Source organism: Triticum urartu, chromosome 1 (assembly GCF_003073215.2).
Source record: "Triticum urartu cultivar G1812 chromosome 1, Tu2.1, whole genome shotgun sequence".
NCBI classification, from domain to species: domain Eukaryota; kingdom Viridiplantae; phylum Streptophyta; class Magnoliopsida; order Poales; family Poaceae; genus Triticum; species Triticum urartu.
This window is the reverse complement of record NC_053022.1, coordinates 466,209,646-466,227,901: the sequence shown is the minus strand read 5'-3', so window position 1 is coordinate 466,227,901 and position 18,256 is coordinate 466,209,646.

Below are 18,256 nucleotides of genomic sequence, written 5' to 3'. Positions count from 1 at the left end.
ATAATGCAATAAATATCGATATAAAAGCATGATGCAAAACGGACGTATCAGGCCCACCGTCAGGGCTGGCGTGGCAAGTCAACAAGCGCACAAGATGACGATGAGCATGCCCGGCGGCAGCATGCGATGACGACACACAGATCGGGCACTCGGACGGACACACACTGCTCGACCACACGCGACCACCCAGCGCTAGCTTGCTAGCACCAACGAGCAAGTATGCATGGCTTGCCGACCAGCCAGCGCGAGCACGTATGCACCGCTTGGCGACCGGCCAGCGCAAGCATGCGGCTCGGCGACCAGCGCGTTCTCGCGGCCTACGCGCGGCTCGACGGCTGCGTGAGCACCCACGGGACGGCTATGGCGGCCTACCCGCACTTCTGCGCGCGACAGCTACGGCGGCGAGCTCGGATGCCGGCCCACAGGCGACCGCAACGACGGCCAGCCCGCCCACCCGCGCTCCCGCATGCGACGATGATCGGCCAGCGTGACCAGCACGTGCTCACGACCTGCGCGCGGCTCGACGGCTGCGCGAGCACCCTCGCGGCCGCCGTCTCACGCCTGCTCTGGCGCTACCTCCGTCATCCTCGACCCGGCAGCCTCTAGGTGGGCGACATGGATGACACAAGTGCTCGCCGTGGGGCACGAAGACGAGGTGTTTGTTGAAATGGGCAAGAGAATATAGGAGCAGGAAGAAGAAGATAGATACTCACGTGTGGGGCCCACTTGTCATAACAGTCAACTTAACAGTCAACATAAACGGTGTTGACATTTCTGCCACGTCAGCCCTGACGGGTGGGCCCCACTTGTCATAAACATGTTTAAATCTTCTAAACTGGTCATTTTCTGAAAGTGGTAGTTTTTTGCCATGGATTAATAAAAAGTGGTAGTTTTTGGCACAAATTTGTAAAGTTAGGCACGTTTTCATGAAATGTGGTAATTTTTGATTAAATACTCGCATGCATGCATGTATTGCTAGGTTACCATATTAAAACCGTGCCCACGGAAAGCTAATCAAGGTCCTAAATTTATTATAGTTGTGGGGATATAAAAGTCAGACGATCTCGTTCCCATTGGTCCCATCCATGCACACCCGCCTCTCCTCTAGTCCTCTCCGCGGCCGCTAGGGTTTGCTCTCCTCTCTGCCGCCCGCAGCTGTTTACCTTCCGGCGTCGGGCTCATCGCCGTCTGGTAAGTGCTTATCTCGTACTTTTTTTGTCTCTGTTGTTTCGCCCTTGTAGGAATATAGGCATTGTATCACATGCGATCACGTAGGATGTTTACTTCCATACTTGCCTCCTCTTGATATCTTTCCTTGTACATAGAGATAGAGTCTTGGAGGTCAAGTATTCTTGTGTATATATGTAATTTCCCTATGGATCAATACAATGCGCTGCATATTCCCAATTATTCAATCCTACATGGTATCAGTTTTCTCTTTCCCGTGACCTCTTCCCGTTGCTCATGCCGGAACCACACCCTCACCTGTCGCCCTAGCTACTACTGTCCTCATCAACCGCCATAGCCATGCATCCCTTCGAAGACTTCTTCTCCAACCCCAGCTCCAATCCCTTCGCCTCCAACTCCTGCTCCAGCCACTCCACCCCATCTGGCTCCACCCCCAGCTCCAACCCCTTCACTGACTCCACTCACCCAGCCGCCCCTAGCACCACCGCCGTGCAACTCATCAACATCCGCAGCCATGTTCCCGCCACCCTTAGCTTCGATGAGTCCAACTTCTCGATCTGGCAAACTTTTTTCCACCTCACCTTCCGCAAGCTCGGTCTCGTCGGTCATGTTGATGGGTCGACCAATGCTCTAATGATGTTCGCTGATGTTGAGTGGACCCAGATCGATCAGTGCATCATCTCATGGCTCTACACCACCATCTCTCCTGACATCCTACACATCATCATCAGGCCCTCCGACACCGCCGCCAACGCATGGACGGTCATCTCCGTGATCTTCCTTGACAACCGTCTACAGTGTGCCATATTCGCCAAGCGGGAGTTTCACAACATCGTTCAGGGTGACCTCTCCGTCACTGCCTTCTGCAGCCGTCTCAAGTGTCTCTCCGACACTCTTCGGGACGTCAGCTCGCCGGTCTCTGACCAAGACATGCTGCTGGCTCTTATCAACGGGGTGAACGACGACTTCGGCCATTGCATTGCGGCGCTCACCATCAACCCCACCGGCCTCACCTTCACACGGGCCCGTGGTGTTCTTCTTCAGGAGGAGCGCCGCCTCTCCTGTGGCGGTCACCATGCCTGGCTGACGACTCTCATCGCCGGTCAGTCCCGCCCGACCACTTCTACTTCGACTCCACATCCAGTTGCCCATGGTGCCCCTGCTGCGCCCTCTCCCAATGGCGGCCGCAATCGCGGCAAGAAGAAGAAGCTGGCCGCTCCTCCTGCCAGCCCTAGCAGCACGACGACTCCTCTTCCGGACGCACGCAACACCCCAGCATGGCCTCTCGGGGCTACCCCCTGTCGGGGATGTTCGCAGCCTGGCCCCCGAACTAGCGTGCGCCCGGTGCTGGCCTGCTCGGGCCTCGACCCAGCGCCTCTTAGCCGCATGTGTATGCAGCCCAGCTAGGGCAGGTGGCCTGGACTGCTACCCCTCTGGTCCCGTCTACCCTGGCTATGTGCCGGTCCCGCCTCTTCATCAACCTTCGGCTTGAGACCAAACGCAACTACACGCTGCCCTCAACAATCTATCCATCAGTGGTGGCGGCAACGGGGCTGACTGGTTCCTTGACACCGGTGCTACCTCGCATATGGCGAACCATCCCGGTATCCTTTCTCACTCTCAACCATATTCTACTTCCACCCGTGTCATCATCGGTAATGGGGATTCTCTCCCGACCACCCACACCGGTAACGTTTCTTTTCCCACATCTTCTTTTCCTATTCATCTTCGTAATGTTTTCATTACTCCTCATATCATTAAAAAAAATTATTTCCGTTCGCCGCCTTACTCGTGAAAATCCCATTACTGTTGAGTTTGACATGTTTGGTTTTTCTGTCAAGGACCTTCACACGCGACGAGTGATTCTATGATGTGACAGCCCCGATGAACTTTATCCACTTGCATCCAGGCCTCAAGCTCTCCTTGCCGAGACCTCCGATCTTTGGCACCAAGGGCTTGGACATCCGGGACATGCTGCTCTCTCCAAAACATTATCGTCTTTTGAGTTTTCCTGTAATAAAGCTATGTCTACAACATGTCATGCTTGTAGGTTGGGCAAGCACGTTAGCTTACCTTTCAAACAATCAGATTCTCAGACTAGTTTCCCTTTTGCTCTTATGCATTGCGATGTATGGACATCTCCAATAAAAAGTGTCTCCGGTTTTCTCTATTATCTTGTCATTCTTGATGATTTTTCTCACTATACTTGGACTTTTCCATTACGTCACAAATCTGAAGTTTTTCTGCTTCTCTCTCATTTTCATGCGTTTGTTGCTATGCAATTTCAGCGCAATATTCTGAGTTTTCAAACGGATAATGGCAAGGAATTTGATAATAATGCGTCTCGTGATTTCTTTGCTTCTCACGGCATTCACTTTCGGCTTTCTTGTCCATATACCTCTGAACAAAATGGCCACGCCAAACGCATTCTTTGGACTTTGAATGATAGTGTCCGTACTATGTTATTTCATGCTCATCTTCCTCCTCGATTTTGGGTTGAAGCTCTTAACACTGCCACGTACCTACTCAATCTTCGTCCTTGTTGTCCTCGCCACCATCAAACACCGCATGAGCTTCTCTTTGGTTTTCCTCGTGAGTATCAACATCTTTGTGTTTTCGGTTGTCTGTGTTATCCTAACACCTCTGCCACCGCTCAACATAAGCTTGCACCTCGATCTGTTGCTTGTGTTTTCTTTGGCTACCCTCCTGACCATTGCGGCTATCAATGTTATGATCCCGCCTCCCGTTGCATACTAACATCACGCCATGTCATCTTCGACGAGTGTGTTTTTCCTTTCAGGGAATAGGAGGAATCGTCTAGATCATCGGCTAACCAGGCACTCCTTCTGATTGAGAGCATGGCGCTCCCGTCCATAGCCACCGCCCCTTGATAACCCACAAGTATAGGGGATCGCAACCGTTTTCGAGGGTAGAGTATTCAACCCAAATTTATTGATTCGACACAAGGGGAGCCAAAGAATATTCTCAGGTATTAGCAGCTGAGTTGTCAATTCAACCACACCTGGAAACTTAATATCTGCAGCAAAGTATTTAGTATCAAAGTAATATGATAGTAGTGGTAACAGTAGCAAAAGGTAATGATAGCAAAAGTAATGGTTTTAGTATTTTGTAGTGATGATAGTAATAGCAACGGAAAAGTAAATAAGTGGAGAACAATATATGGAAAGCTCATAGGCAATGGATCGGTGATAGAGAATTATGCCGGATGCGGTTCATCATGTAACAGTCATAACCTAGAGTGACACATAACTAGCTCCAATTCATCAATGTATTGTAGGCATGTATTCCGAATATAGTCATACGTGCTTATAGAAAAGAACTTGCATGACATCTTTTGTCCTACCCTCCCATGGCAGCAGGGTCCTAGCGGAAACTAAGGGATATTAAGGCCTCCTTTTAATAGAGTACCGGACCAAAGCATTAACACATAGTGAATACATGAACTCCTCAAACTACGATCATCACCGGTAAGTATCCCGATTATTGTAACTTCGGGGTTAACGGATCATAACACATAATAGGTGACTATAGACTTGCAAGATAGGATTAAGAACTCTCATATATTGATGAAAACATAATAGGTTCAGATCTGAAATCATGGCACTCGGGCCCTAGTGACAAGCATTAAGCATAGCAAAGTCATAGCAACATCAATCTCAGAACATAGTGGATACTAGGGATCAAACCCTAACAAAACTAACTCGATTACATGATAAATCTCATCCAACCCATCACTGTCCAGCAAGGCCACGATAGAATTACTCACGCACGTCGGTGGGCATCATGAAATTGGTGATGGAGGATGGTTGATGATGACGATGGCGACGGATTCCCCTCTCCGGATGACCAAACGGACTCCAGATCAGCCCTCCCGAGAGTTTTTAGGGCTTGGCGGCGGCTCCGTATCGTAAAACGCGATGAATCCTTCTCTATGATTTTTTTTCTCTCCGAAACCAAATATATAGAGTTGGAGTTGAGGCTGGAGGAGCTCCAGGGGGGCCACGAGGTAGGGGGGCGCGCCCCCCACCCTCGTGGACAGGTGGTGGGCCCCTAGTCTTCATCTTTTGCAAGGATTTTTTATTATTTCCAAATAGACGTTCCGTGAAGTTTCAGGTCATTCCAAGAACTTTTGTATCTGCACATAAATAACACCATGCCAATTCTGCTGAAAACAGCGTCAGTCTGGGTTAGTTCCATTCAAATCATGCAAGTTAGAGTCCAAAACAAGGGCAAAAGTGTTTGGAAAAGTAGATACGACGGAGACGTATCAACTCCCCCAAGATTAAACCTTTGCTTGTCCTCAAGCAATTCAATTGACAAAATGAAAGTGGTAAAGAAAAACTTTTACAAACTCTGTTTGCTCTTTTTGTTGTAAATATGTAAAGCCAGCATTCAAGTTTTCAGCAAAGATTATGAACTAACCATATTCACAATAACGCATAGGTCTCATGTTTACTCATATCAATGGCATAATCAACTAGCGAGCAATAATAATAAATCTCGGATGACAATACTTTCTCAAAATAATCATAATATGATATAACAAGATGGTATCTCGCTAGCCCTTTTTGAGACTACAAAACATAAATGCAAAGCACCTTTAATGATCAAGGATTGACTAGACATTGTAATTCATGGTAAAAGAGATCCAGTCAAGTCATACTCAATGTAAACTAACAGTAATGAATGCAAATGAAAGCGGTGCTCTCCAACTGGTGCTTTTTAATAAGAGGATGATGACTCAACATGAAAGTAAATATATAGGCCCTTCGCAGAGGGAAGCAGGGATTTGTAGAGGTGCCTGAGGTCAGTTTTGAAATAGAGGTCAATAGTATTTTGAGCGGTATACTTTCATTGTCAACATAACAACCAAGAGATGGCGATATCTTCCATGCTACACACATTATAGGCGGTTCCCAAACAGAATGGTAAAGTTTATACTCCCCCTCCACCAACAATCATCAATCCATGGCTTGCTCGAAACAACGAGTGCCTCTAACTAACAAGAATCCCAGGGGGAGTTTTGTTTGCAATTATTTTGATTTGATTTGCATAAAGCATGGGACTGGGCATCCTAGTGACCAGCCATTTTCTCGTGAGTGAGGAGCGGAGTCCACTCCTCTTGAGAATAACCCGCCTAACATGGAAGATACAGACAGCCCTAGTTTATACATGAGCTATTCAAGCATACAAAACAGGATATTTATTTGAAGGTTTAGAGTTTGGCACATACAAATTTACTTGGAACGGTAGGTAGATACCTATATAGGTAGGTATGGTGGACTCATATGGAATAACTTTGGGGTTTATGGAGTTGGATGCACAAGCAGTATTCCCGCTTAGTACAGGTGAAGGCTAGCAAAAGACTGGGAAGCGACCAGCTAGAGAGCGAAAACAGTCATGAACATGCATTAAAATTAATCAACACCGAATGCAAGCATGAGTAGGATATAATCCACCATGAACATAAATATCGTAAAGGCTATGTTGATTTTGTTTCAACTACATGCGTGAACATGCGCCAAGTCAAGTCACTTAAATCATTCAGAGGAGGATACCACCCTATCATACCACATCACAGCCATTTTAATAGCATGTTGGCACGCAAGGTAAACCGTTATAAGCTCCTAGCTAATCAAGCATGGCATAAGAAACTATGATCTCTAGTTGTCATTGCAAACATGTTTATTCATAATAGGCTGAATCAGGAATGATGAACTAATCATATTTACAAAAACAAGAGAGGTCGAGTTCATACCAGCTTTTCTCATCTCAGTCAGTCCATCATATATCGTCATAATTGCCTTTCACTTGCACGACTAAATGATGTGAATAATATTAAGAGTGCACGTGCATTGGACTAAGCTGGAATCTGCAAGCATTCAATAAACAGGAGAAGACAAGGCAATATGTGCTCTTTTGTCAGATCAACAATAATGCATATAAGAGCCACTTCACAATTTAATCATGGTATTCTCCTATTGACCTCCAAAGAAAAGAAAAGAAATAAAACTATTTACATGGGAAAGCTCCGAACAAGCAAAAGAAGAACATGAAATCTTTTTGGGTTTTCTTTTTAATTACTACTATAAACATGGAAAGTAAAATAATTAAAAGCTACAACTAAATTTTTTGGGGGGGGTTTCTTAAGGTTTATTAAACACACAAGAAGAAAACATAAAAAGGAAAATAAACTAGCATGGATGATACAATGAAAAAGTATGAGCACCAACATCTAGCAATGAGTGTGTGAACATGAATATAATGTCGATGAGAAATACGTACTCCCCCAAGCTTAGAATTTTGGCCTAAGTTGGTCTATGGCCACGGCTGGCCTGGCGGATATCCATAATAATAGTTTGAGTCGTACTGCGATGAAGAAGACTCTGATTGCCACTGGTTGGCAATCATCTCCGGATCCCAATGGTAATTAAACTGTCGTGGAGTATCAACTTGTGGTTCCAACTCTGGCTCTGTGGCTGATGTAGGGTTCCGGTAGGCGTGGATAGCCTCTAACGGAACAAGGTACTGGCCTGAAGATAAATCAAATAAGGAAGGAGCGGGCATGGTAATAGTCTTAGGATGATGTTGATGAAATAACAATTTGTATTTAAGCTCCCCTTCCCTATTCTTAACAATAAAATCGTGTGCCACCATACTCTTATAATCTAAATAAACACAAGGTAGCAATTTTTCTTCCTTCTCATAATGCCTAATAGGTATGTTAAAATGTGCAGCTAGGCGTGAAGCATAGATGCCTCCAAAGATGGGCCCCTTTGTACGGTTTAGACTTAACCGTTTAGCAATAATACCGCCCATACTAACAGAGTTATCACTGAATAAACCATGGAAAAAATAATAATATCAGGAACACTAAGGTTTCCACAGTTTCCATGACCAATTAAGCAACGACTAGCAAATATTGCAAAGTAGCGTAAAACAGGAAAATGTATGCTAGTGATTCGTGCATTGGAAACCTTCCTCGTTTCCCCTACAGTGATGGTATCAATAAACCCATCCACATCGCCGCGATATGGTTCCTCTGTCGTGCCGTCGGAAGGGACCAAACAAACCTAACAAAAATCATAAAGTGACATCTCCTTATGCTCATCATATAAATAAAACTCCACCGTAGGTGGTGAGCTCCTAGAATGGAAATGAAAGTTCTGCACAAAGATATTGGTGAGTAAGAGATACTGGTCGCGTTGGTCGTGGAGGAAGGCGGTGAGGCCTGCATTCTCAGCCAATTAATAAAAATCATCATAAATCCCAGCTGCTCTCAAGAAATCATTAGAGGGCCATTCACACGGCCTAACCTCCGCGGTGCGAGGCAGATTATATTTGGGCTTCTTTGCTTCTTCATTTTGCTTTTCCTTCGAGCTTCGGCTTGATGAGCCCCTCAAAAATCTCTTCATTATTCTCTGAAAAATTCTGAAATTTTTAGTAACTTCAAGCAAAAGTGAACCAAGCTCAACAAAATTGATAGCAACAACTCCTACAAGTGCCTAGAGCCTATATCATGCATCAAAACTACTTTTGACCATATAAATTTGACATGCAAGCTCAAGAACAGGGTCACCTAAGCAGCACAAACTTGCAATGAATAAAGCACCATAACAAAAACTAATTGGACCAATGGAGGAGTCATATACCAAGGAACAATCCCCCCAAGCAGTTTTGTGAGAGGTGCTTTGAGCAAGGAGATCGAAAATCGCAGCAAAATGAGCTAGAACTCGTGCTTGAGCTAGATATTCGTGTTTGCGGGAGGAAGAAGGAGTGTGTGGGTGCAGGAATAAGTGGAGGAGGGCCACCGTGGGCCCGTGAGGCAGGGGGCGCGCCTAGGGGGGTAGGGCGCGCCCTCCACCCTCGTGGCCAGGTGGATGCCCCCCTGCTGTGTTCTCAGTGCCAAATATTCTCAAATATTCCAGAAAAACATATTTAAATTTCAGGGCATTTGGAAAACTTTTATTTTCGAGGTATTTTTATATTGCACGGATAATTGAGATAACAGACGGAAAAAACTTATTTTAATTTTATTTAATATAAATAACAGAAAGTAAAAGGAGGGTATAGAAGGTTGTGCCTTCTAGTTTCATCCATCTCAGGCTCATCAAAAGGAATCCACTAACAAGGTTGATCAAGTCTTGTTAACGAACTCATTCTGAAGAACATGGAACCGGAGAAATTTTGAATAACACTATGTTACCTCAACGGGGATATGCACATCCCCAATAATAAGAATATCATATTTCTTCTTGACGGTAGGAATAGGAAATTCAAAACCTCCAAATATAATCGATGGAATTTTTCCAATAGAGTTGATACTATGATCTTGAGGTTGTTTCCTCAGAAAGTGTACCGTATGCTCATTACCATTAACATGAAAAGTGACATTGCCTTTAGTGCAATCAATAACAGCCCCTGCAGTATTCAAAAAGGGTCTTCCAAGAATAATAGACATACTATCGTCCTCAGGAATATCAAGGATAACAAAGTCCGTTAAAATAGTAACGTTTGCAACTACAACAGGCACATCCTCACAAATACCGATAGGTATAGCAGTTGATTTATCAGCCATTTGCAAAGATATTTCAGTAGGTGTCAACTTATTCAAATCAAGTACAATATAAAGAGAGAGGCATAATACTAACACCGGCTCCAAGATCACATAAAGCAGTTTTAACATAGTTTTTTTTAATGGAGCATGGTATAGTGGGTACTCCTGGATCTCCAAGTTTCTTAGGTAGTCCACCTTTAAAAGTATAATTAGCAAGCATGGTGGAAATTTCAGCTTCCGGTATCTTTCTCTTATTTGCAACAATTTCTTTCATATACTTAGCATGAGGATTCATTTTAAGCATATCAGTTAATCGCATACGCAAAAAGATAGGTCTAATCATTTTAGCAAAGCGCTCAAAATCCTCATCATCCTTTTTCTTGGATGGTTTGGGAGGAAAAGGCATGGGTTTCTGAACCCATGGTTCTCTTTCTTTACCATATTTCCTAGCAACAAAGTCTTTCTTATCATAACGTTGATTCTTTGATTGTGGGTTATCAAGATCAACAGCAGGTTCAATTTCTATATCATTATCATTACTAGGTTGAGCATCATCATGAACATTATCATTAACATTATCACTAGTTTCAGGTTCATTACCAGATTGTGTTTCAGCATTAGAAATAGAAATATCATTTGGATTCTCAGGTGGTTGAGCAATAGGTTCACTAGAAGCATGCAAAGTCCTATCATTTTCTTTTTCTTCCTTTTAGAAGGACTAGGTGCATCTATATTATTTCTCTGAGAATGTTGCTCAATTCTCTTACGATGGCCTTCAGGATACAGAGGTTCCTGAGTCATTCTACCAGTTCTAGTAGCCACTCTAACAGCATAATCATTATTCTTACTATTCAATTCTTTGAGCAAATCATTTTGAGCTTTAAGTACTTGTTCTACTTGAGTGGTAACCATAGAAGCATGTTTACTAATAAGTTTAAGTTCACCTATAACATTAGCCATATAATCACCCAAGTGTTCAAGCATATTTGAATTGTATTTCAATTGTCTACCAAAATAAGCATTGAAGTCTTCTTGCTTAACCATAAATTTATCAAACTCATCTAAGCATGGGCTAGCAAACTTAGTAAATGGGATTTCAGCTTTATCATATTTATAGAGAGAATTTACCTTTACTACCTATGTCGGGTTATCAAGACCATGAGTTTCTTCAATAGGTAATGGATTAAGATCATATGTTTCTTCAACAGGCGGTAAATTAAGACCGTGTATTTCTTCAATAGGAGGTAAATTCTTAACATCTTTAGCTTTAATACCTTTTTCTTTCATAGATTTCTTTGCCTCTTGCATATCTTCAGGACTGAGAAATAGAATTCCTCTCTTCTTCGGAGTTGGTTTAGGAATAGGCTCAGGAAGTGTCCAATTATTTTCATTTGTTAACATATTATTCAATACAATTTCAGCTTCATCCGATGTTCTTTCTCTGAAAACAGAACCAGCACAACTATCCAGGTAATCTATGGAAGCATCGGTTAGTCCATTATAAAAGATATCATGTATTTCATTTTTCTTAAGAGGATGATCTGGCAAAGCATTAAGTAACTTGAGAAGCCTCCCCCAAGCTTGTGGGAGACTTTATTCTTCAATTTGCAAAAAGTTATATATATATATATATATATATATCCCTTAAAGCAGCTTGTTTCTTATGAGCAGGGAAATATTTAGCAGAGAAGTAATAAATCATATCCTAGGGACTACGCACACAACCAGGATCAAGAGAATTAAACCATATCTTAGCATCACCCTTTAATGAGAACGGAAATATTTTAAGGATATAAAAGTGGCGAGTTCTCTCATCTTTAGTGAACAGGGTGGCAATATCATTTAATTTAGTAAGATGTGCCACAACAGTTTTAGATTCGTAGCCATGAAAAGGATTAGATTCAACCAAAGTAATTATATCAGGATCAACCGAGAATTCATAATCCTTATCGGTAACACAGATAGGTGAAGTAGCAAAAGCAGGGTCAGGTTTCATTCTAGCATTAAGAGATTGCTGCTTCCATTTAGCTAATAACCTCTTGAGTTCGTATCTATCTTTGCAAGCTAAAATAGCTAGAGCAGCTTCTTTTTCAAAAACATAACCCTCAGGAATAACAGGTGATTCATATTCATTAGAAGGAGAGTCTTCATCATCACTTTCATCAATATTAACAGATTCAATATTTTCACTCTCTCTAACCCTAGCAAGGTTGTTCATCAAGAAATTCACAAGTGGCACAGTAGTATCAAGCATAGAAGTAGTTTCATCATAAGTATCATGCATAGCAAGTGGCATCATCAATAACATGCGACATATCAGAACGAATAGCAGGCAGTGTTAGGTGTCGCAAGTTTACTCAAAACAGAAGGTGAATCAAGTGCCGAGCTAGATGGCAGTTCCTTACCTCCTCGTAGTTGAGGGAAATCTTGGTTCTTTTAGTCTTTCAAGTTCTTCATAGGATAAGCAGATATAAATCCCAAGTGACTCAAAGAATAGAGCTATGCTCCCCGGCAACGGCGCCAGAAAATAGTCTTGATAACCCACAAGTATAGGGGATCGCAACAGCTTTCGAGGGTAGAGTATTCAACCCAAATTTACTGATTCGACACAAGGGGAGCCAAAGAATATTCTCAAGTATTAGCAGCTGAGTTGTCAATTCAACCACACCTGGAAACTTAATATCTGCAGCAAATGTTTAGTAGCAAAGTAATATGATAGTAGTGGTAACGGTAGCAAAAGTAAATAGAGTAATGTTTTTGGTATTTTGTAGTGATGATGCAATAGCAACGGAAAAGTAAATAAGCGAAGAACAATATATGGAAATCTCGTAGGCAATGGATCGGTGATGGAGAATTATGCCAGATGCGGTTCATCATGTAACAGTCATAACCTAGGGTGACACAGAACTAGCTCCAAGCATCAATGTAATGTAGGCATGTATTCCGAATAATCATACGTGCTTATGGAAAAGAACTTGCATGACATCTTTTGTCCTACCCTCCCGTGGCAGCGGGGTCCTAGCGGAAACTAAGGGATATTAAGGCCTCCTTTTAATAGAGTACCGGAACAAAGCATTAACACATAGTGAATACATGAACTCCTCAAACTACGGTCATCACCGGGAGTGGTCCCGATTATTGTCACTTCGGGGTTGGATCATAACACATAGTAGGTGACTATAGACTTGCAAGATAGGATCAAGAACTCTCATATATTGATGAAAACATAATAGGTTCAGATCTGAAATCATGGCACTCGGGCCCTAGTGACAAGCATTAAGCATAGCAAAGTCATAGCAACATCAATCTCAGAACATAGTGGATACTAGGGATCAAACCCTAACAAAACTAACTCGATTACATGATAAATCTCATCCAACCCATCACCGTCCAGCAAGCCTACGATGGAATTACTCACGCACGGCGGTGAGCATCATGAAATTGGTGATGGAGGATGGTTGATGATGTACATCGAAATTTCCAATTTGGAATGTTATACACTAGATCATCATTGCATATCATATTTTATTGCATTTTGATTGATCCTAGAAAATTCTACGCAACTCAAGGACCCTCGGAGAGAGTTGGGGATTTCGTTATTTTCATATTTGAGTTTTTCAATATTTGAAAATAGGATCATTTGATTTTATTTATTTTATCTTCAATTATTTCTATTAAATATGAGAGAGGGAATAAAATGACTTTCCCAAAATAAAGAAATATTGAGGATTTAATAAAAAATCAAATAAGATTTATTTTGGTTTATTTGCTATTTTATTTGAATTTAGGAAAAATGCGCGTTTTTCAAAATTGCATTTAGGCCCCAAATAAATGTTCATCCTGTGCGGCTTGATTTTAGAAGCCGGGGAAAATTTATTTCGGGATTTTTGGAGTCCGTTTAGTATTCCTTTTGTTTTTTCTGAGCGTAACTATTTAAAACGCAACCGACCTAACGGGCCGTGTCCGACCCGGACACTTGGCCCGGCCGGCTTTATAAGCCGGGGAGGCCCAGCCGGACCCCCAACCCTAGCCGCCCGCCGCCGCCGCCTGCCGCCCCGCCGCTCGCGCCGCCGCCGCGCCTGCCGCCGCGCCGCCGCCCCGTCGCCGACCCCGCGCCCCGGAGCCGCCCGCCCGTCGACCCGCTGACCTCGCCGCCGCCGGTTTTTCTTCGAAAAACCGTTCGGTTTTCCGTCGGTTTTTCGTTTGGTTTTTTAGTTTCGTTTTTTTATAGATCGGTTTTCCGGTTTATTTAATTAGCGAGCGTTCGCTCGTTCGTTTGTTTTAACGAACGCGTTCATCAGTTAGATCCAGATAACGAACGTTCGTTCGTTAATCCGTTCGTCGTTTTCTTTTTTTTCTCGGTTTAAATCCATGATTTTTCTAATTCCGATTCCTGATCTGATTTTTGTTTTAGTATAACTTTTTGCTCGTTTATCGGAATCAGGCGATTCAAGCGCCTGGAGTTTCGTCTCGAAACCCACTTTCCGTTTAACCAACTCAAACAAGTTTTTTCCACTGTAAAGATTGCTCTAGATCCATAATAGTAAATGAAGCCTGTTTCTTTTGCCGTTTGTCTTTCTTTGCTTCGTTCGATTTGATTCTTTTGCCAACCGGAGTTCTTATGTTGAACTTTCTGGTAGATCTTTATTCGAGTTTTACCTGTGCATTAGATGAGTACTTATTGTATGCTTGTTTGTTTGCGGATAGAGTACCCGGAGTGCGCCGCTTGCTACTTCGAATCGCTAGGTTTCCGGATCATCAGCAAGGCAAGTAACACTTTGATCATACTTCCAATTACCCAGTTTTATTGCATTAGATCAACCCTCACACATTGCGTGATTAGGATCTAATTAAATTGTGGGTTTGGGATGTAGTTGAGTGTTTTATTATCAAACCTTTGGGAGTTACTTCTACGTTTGCTTATTATGCCATGCTATGCTAGTAGACATGGATTGGGTGAGTGTATCCATGACAGATGTGAGATTGTTAAATTAATGGTTTATCTAAGGTGGCAACTTAAATACACATCTTGGTGGATTGAGGCACCTGGGTATTCCAGCGATTGTCTGTTTTTCTTTTGGACCACCACCAGGCTCAAAGGGATCATGAGATTATTCATGCTAGAAACTTCCGTGTGCAGCCACAAGCTACTATGGGCTCTAGCATAGTTGACTAAGTCGTGCGAACTCTTACAGTGGTAGACTAGCAGATGTAGGGGAAAGTAGGTGTAATGGTCTACCCGATCGTAAGGTGCTAGCGCTTCTGAAAGACTATGTCTCGGTCATCCGTTTCTCAAACACCATGCAGTGCGGGAAATCCAACGGAGGAGATCGAGTCTTGTGGGGAAAAGTGTGCAAACCTCTGCAGAGTGTATAAACTAATCATGGTTAGCCGTGTCCCCGGTTATGGACATCTTGAGTATCTAGTACCTGGATTATCATGTGAATCTCATCATGTTACTCTAAATTAATTTTGTTGGGTTTTGTTTAATGATGTTGCTTAATTGGGATTGAGAATGCTGTCAACCATTCTCAATGTTTAACAACTACCATGATAGTTAATTAAAATTTATTCCTTTGCAGTAGGGAAAAATTGGCTTTTCGCAAAACTGTAACCATAGAGCTTTCCACCAGCCAAATATGCATATAGTATAGCCTATAGCTTTCATTACTCTCTATGTGTTACATTGCCAGCCTATTCCATGTGCTGACCCGTTTCGGGCTGCAACGTTCATGTTGCAGACTTTTCAGACGATGAGTAAGGTGCTTTTAGGTCATGGTTCTATACTCAGTGATGCCGTTGGAGTTGATGGACTCACTTATCTTCCAAGCCTTCTGCTGTTATCGTTATTAGATGGCCTTAAGCCATATTTATTGTAATAAGTTCTCTTTTGAGACACTCGATGTAATAAGTGTGTGATTGCTACTTAGTTATAAATCCTTCAAGTAGTGTGTGGTGTCAGCATTACTGATCCAGGGATGACACCTGAGCACAGAGATTGGACCGTTTGAGGTCTGGTCGCTACAAGATGGTATCAGAGCACATGCTGACTGTAGGACACGACCACTAAGCTAAAGCCCTAGATCACTACTCACTCTCTTCTCATTCTGACTTCTCATCTTTTCTGCTCTTTTAGGATGGCGGATGCAAGGAACAAGTTCACGCAACCGGATGAAGATACACCCTTTGGACGACACTTGAAGGAAGTCACTAGATACCTGAACATAGGAGTACCAAGCTTCACCGGGACTTACAACGCCACTTTACCTGAAGAAGAGCGCTGGATGATTCAAGTCCAAGTTCCAGGAAGGACGTTAATGCCAGTCACTGAGCCCGTAGAGTTTTCTTTTGATGCACCAACTTAGAATCTAGGGAAGAGCATGGCAGCTCACATCGCCATGGGACGCATTGGAGAAGTTTACCGCAATGATCTCAAGGATACTATCTACCAGATTTGTGTGCGCCGAGATGAGCACTGGGAGATGATCAGTACCAGGAAGGATAGATCAATTGCAGCTTTTATCCAGGAGTTAAACCAGCACATTCGATGTCAGGAGAACTAGATGTGCGCCGACATGATAGATCTGAAGAAGGCGAGGGCAAGAATCAAGGAACTGGAGGAAGAACTCAAGGCTACACGTGAAGATTATGAAGAGGAAATTGAAGTACTCGTGGATAAGAATGCCGACTTAACAATGAAGATTGGAATATTTATGGGAGGCCCTACACCAGTAGAAGAAGACGAAGAACCCAAGGAGATTCGCCCAGAAGACTACATCATCATCGACGACACCGACTCGGATCTAGATGATAGCGATGATGACAATGTTGATGAAGCTGGAGCAGATATCATGGAGTCTGCAACCGAAGAGTATTTTTAGTAGACCACCCCATCAGTAGTAGTAGTCCACCATGTAAATATAGTAGTCCGAGCACTTTTGCGATAGCTAGATCGATTGTATGCCCTTGTTTGATTGAATGAAGTGAATTGTTTGCTTTTGCCTCATGAGCATATGGGTAGTGTTTTCTCTCTAGACCCTTCTCTATTCTTAAATCTCATCTTTTCTAAACCCTCAGATGCCTCCGAGACGTGACCCCGGATTTACCTTCCCACAGGAGCTCACCCAGTTGATCCAGCAGCAGAACACATAGATGCAATTGCTAGTCCAGAATCAGAATCAGGGGAACAACAACAACAACCCACCACCACCACCACATGTTGATCACTTAGTCCGTTTTCTTAGGCGGAATCCGCCGGTGTTTTCCAGTAGCACCATGCCGATAGTAGCAGATGATTGGCTCCGCAAGACAGCAAGGGAGTTGACCATGGCAGGATGCACAGATGTGGAAAAGGTGAAGTTTGCCGCACATCAGCTTGAAGGACCCGCAGCATCATGGTGGGAGAATTTCACAGCCACTTTCCCTGTCGACACTGTCACGTGGGACCAGTTTCAGCAGGCTTTCCATACTGCCCATGTTTCAGCAGGAGCTATGGCCATGAAGAAGTGAGAGTTTCGCAACTTGCGCCAAGGAGGACGGATAGTTGGCCAGTATGTGGAGGACTTTAGTAAGCTAGCACGTTATGCCCCAGATGACGTTGCTACGGATGCAGCTAAGCAAGAGAAGTTTTTGGAAGGACTGAATGATGAGTTGAGCATGCAGTTGATGGTGGCAACCTTCAACAACTACCAGGAGTTGGTACATCGTGCTCTCATGATTGAAGGGAAGCAGCAGCAGATTGAGAACCGCAAGAGGAAGTATGGACAAGGGAAGTACAATTCTGGAGCTCAGCAGAAGCCACGTTTTACCCCTAGACCGGGAGGACATTTTCAGCATACCCATGGAGGAGGTAGCTCACACAATCACAACGGCACCAAGAATGGTAATGGGAATGGAGGAAGCAACGGCCAGAACCACACCAACCCATCAACCCCAGCCAAGAGAGACCTGAGTCAAGTCACTTGCTTTAAATTCCAGAAGACCGGACATTATGCCAATGAATTTCCTGAATCCCAGAATGGAAATGGTAATGGAAGCTCTGGGAAGAAGCCGAACCCTTTCACCAGGGGACAGGTGAACCACGTTAACGTGGAGGAGGTTGAAGAGCAGCCGGATGCAGTAATCGGTAAGTTTTTGGTTAAGTCATTTACGGCACTCGTTATTTTCGATACTGGTGCATCGCATTCATACATATCAAGGGGATTTGTGGATAAGTATAACCTGCCCACCAAAGTTCTTAGAACACCTATGTTAGTAAGCTCACCAGGAGCGGAGTATATGGCTAGCCAGGGATGTTTTCAAGTGCCATTGAGTATAGGTAGGCATGTGTTTCCCTCGGATTTGATCATTTTGGAATCACGAGGATTGTATGTAATTCTGGGTATGGATTGGCTGTCGATGTATGGAGGAAACATCGATTGCGCTAGTAAGTCGATTTTGCTTACCACCCCAGAAGGGAGAAGGATCAAGTACGTATCCCGGCATGTGCCG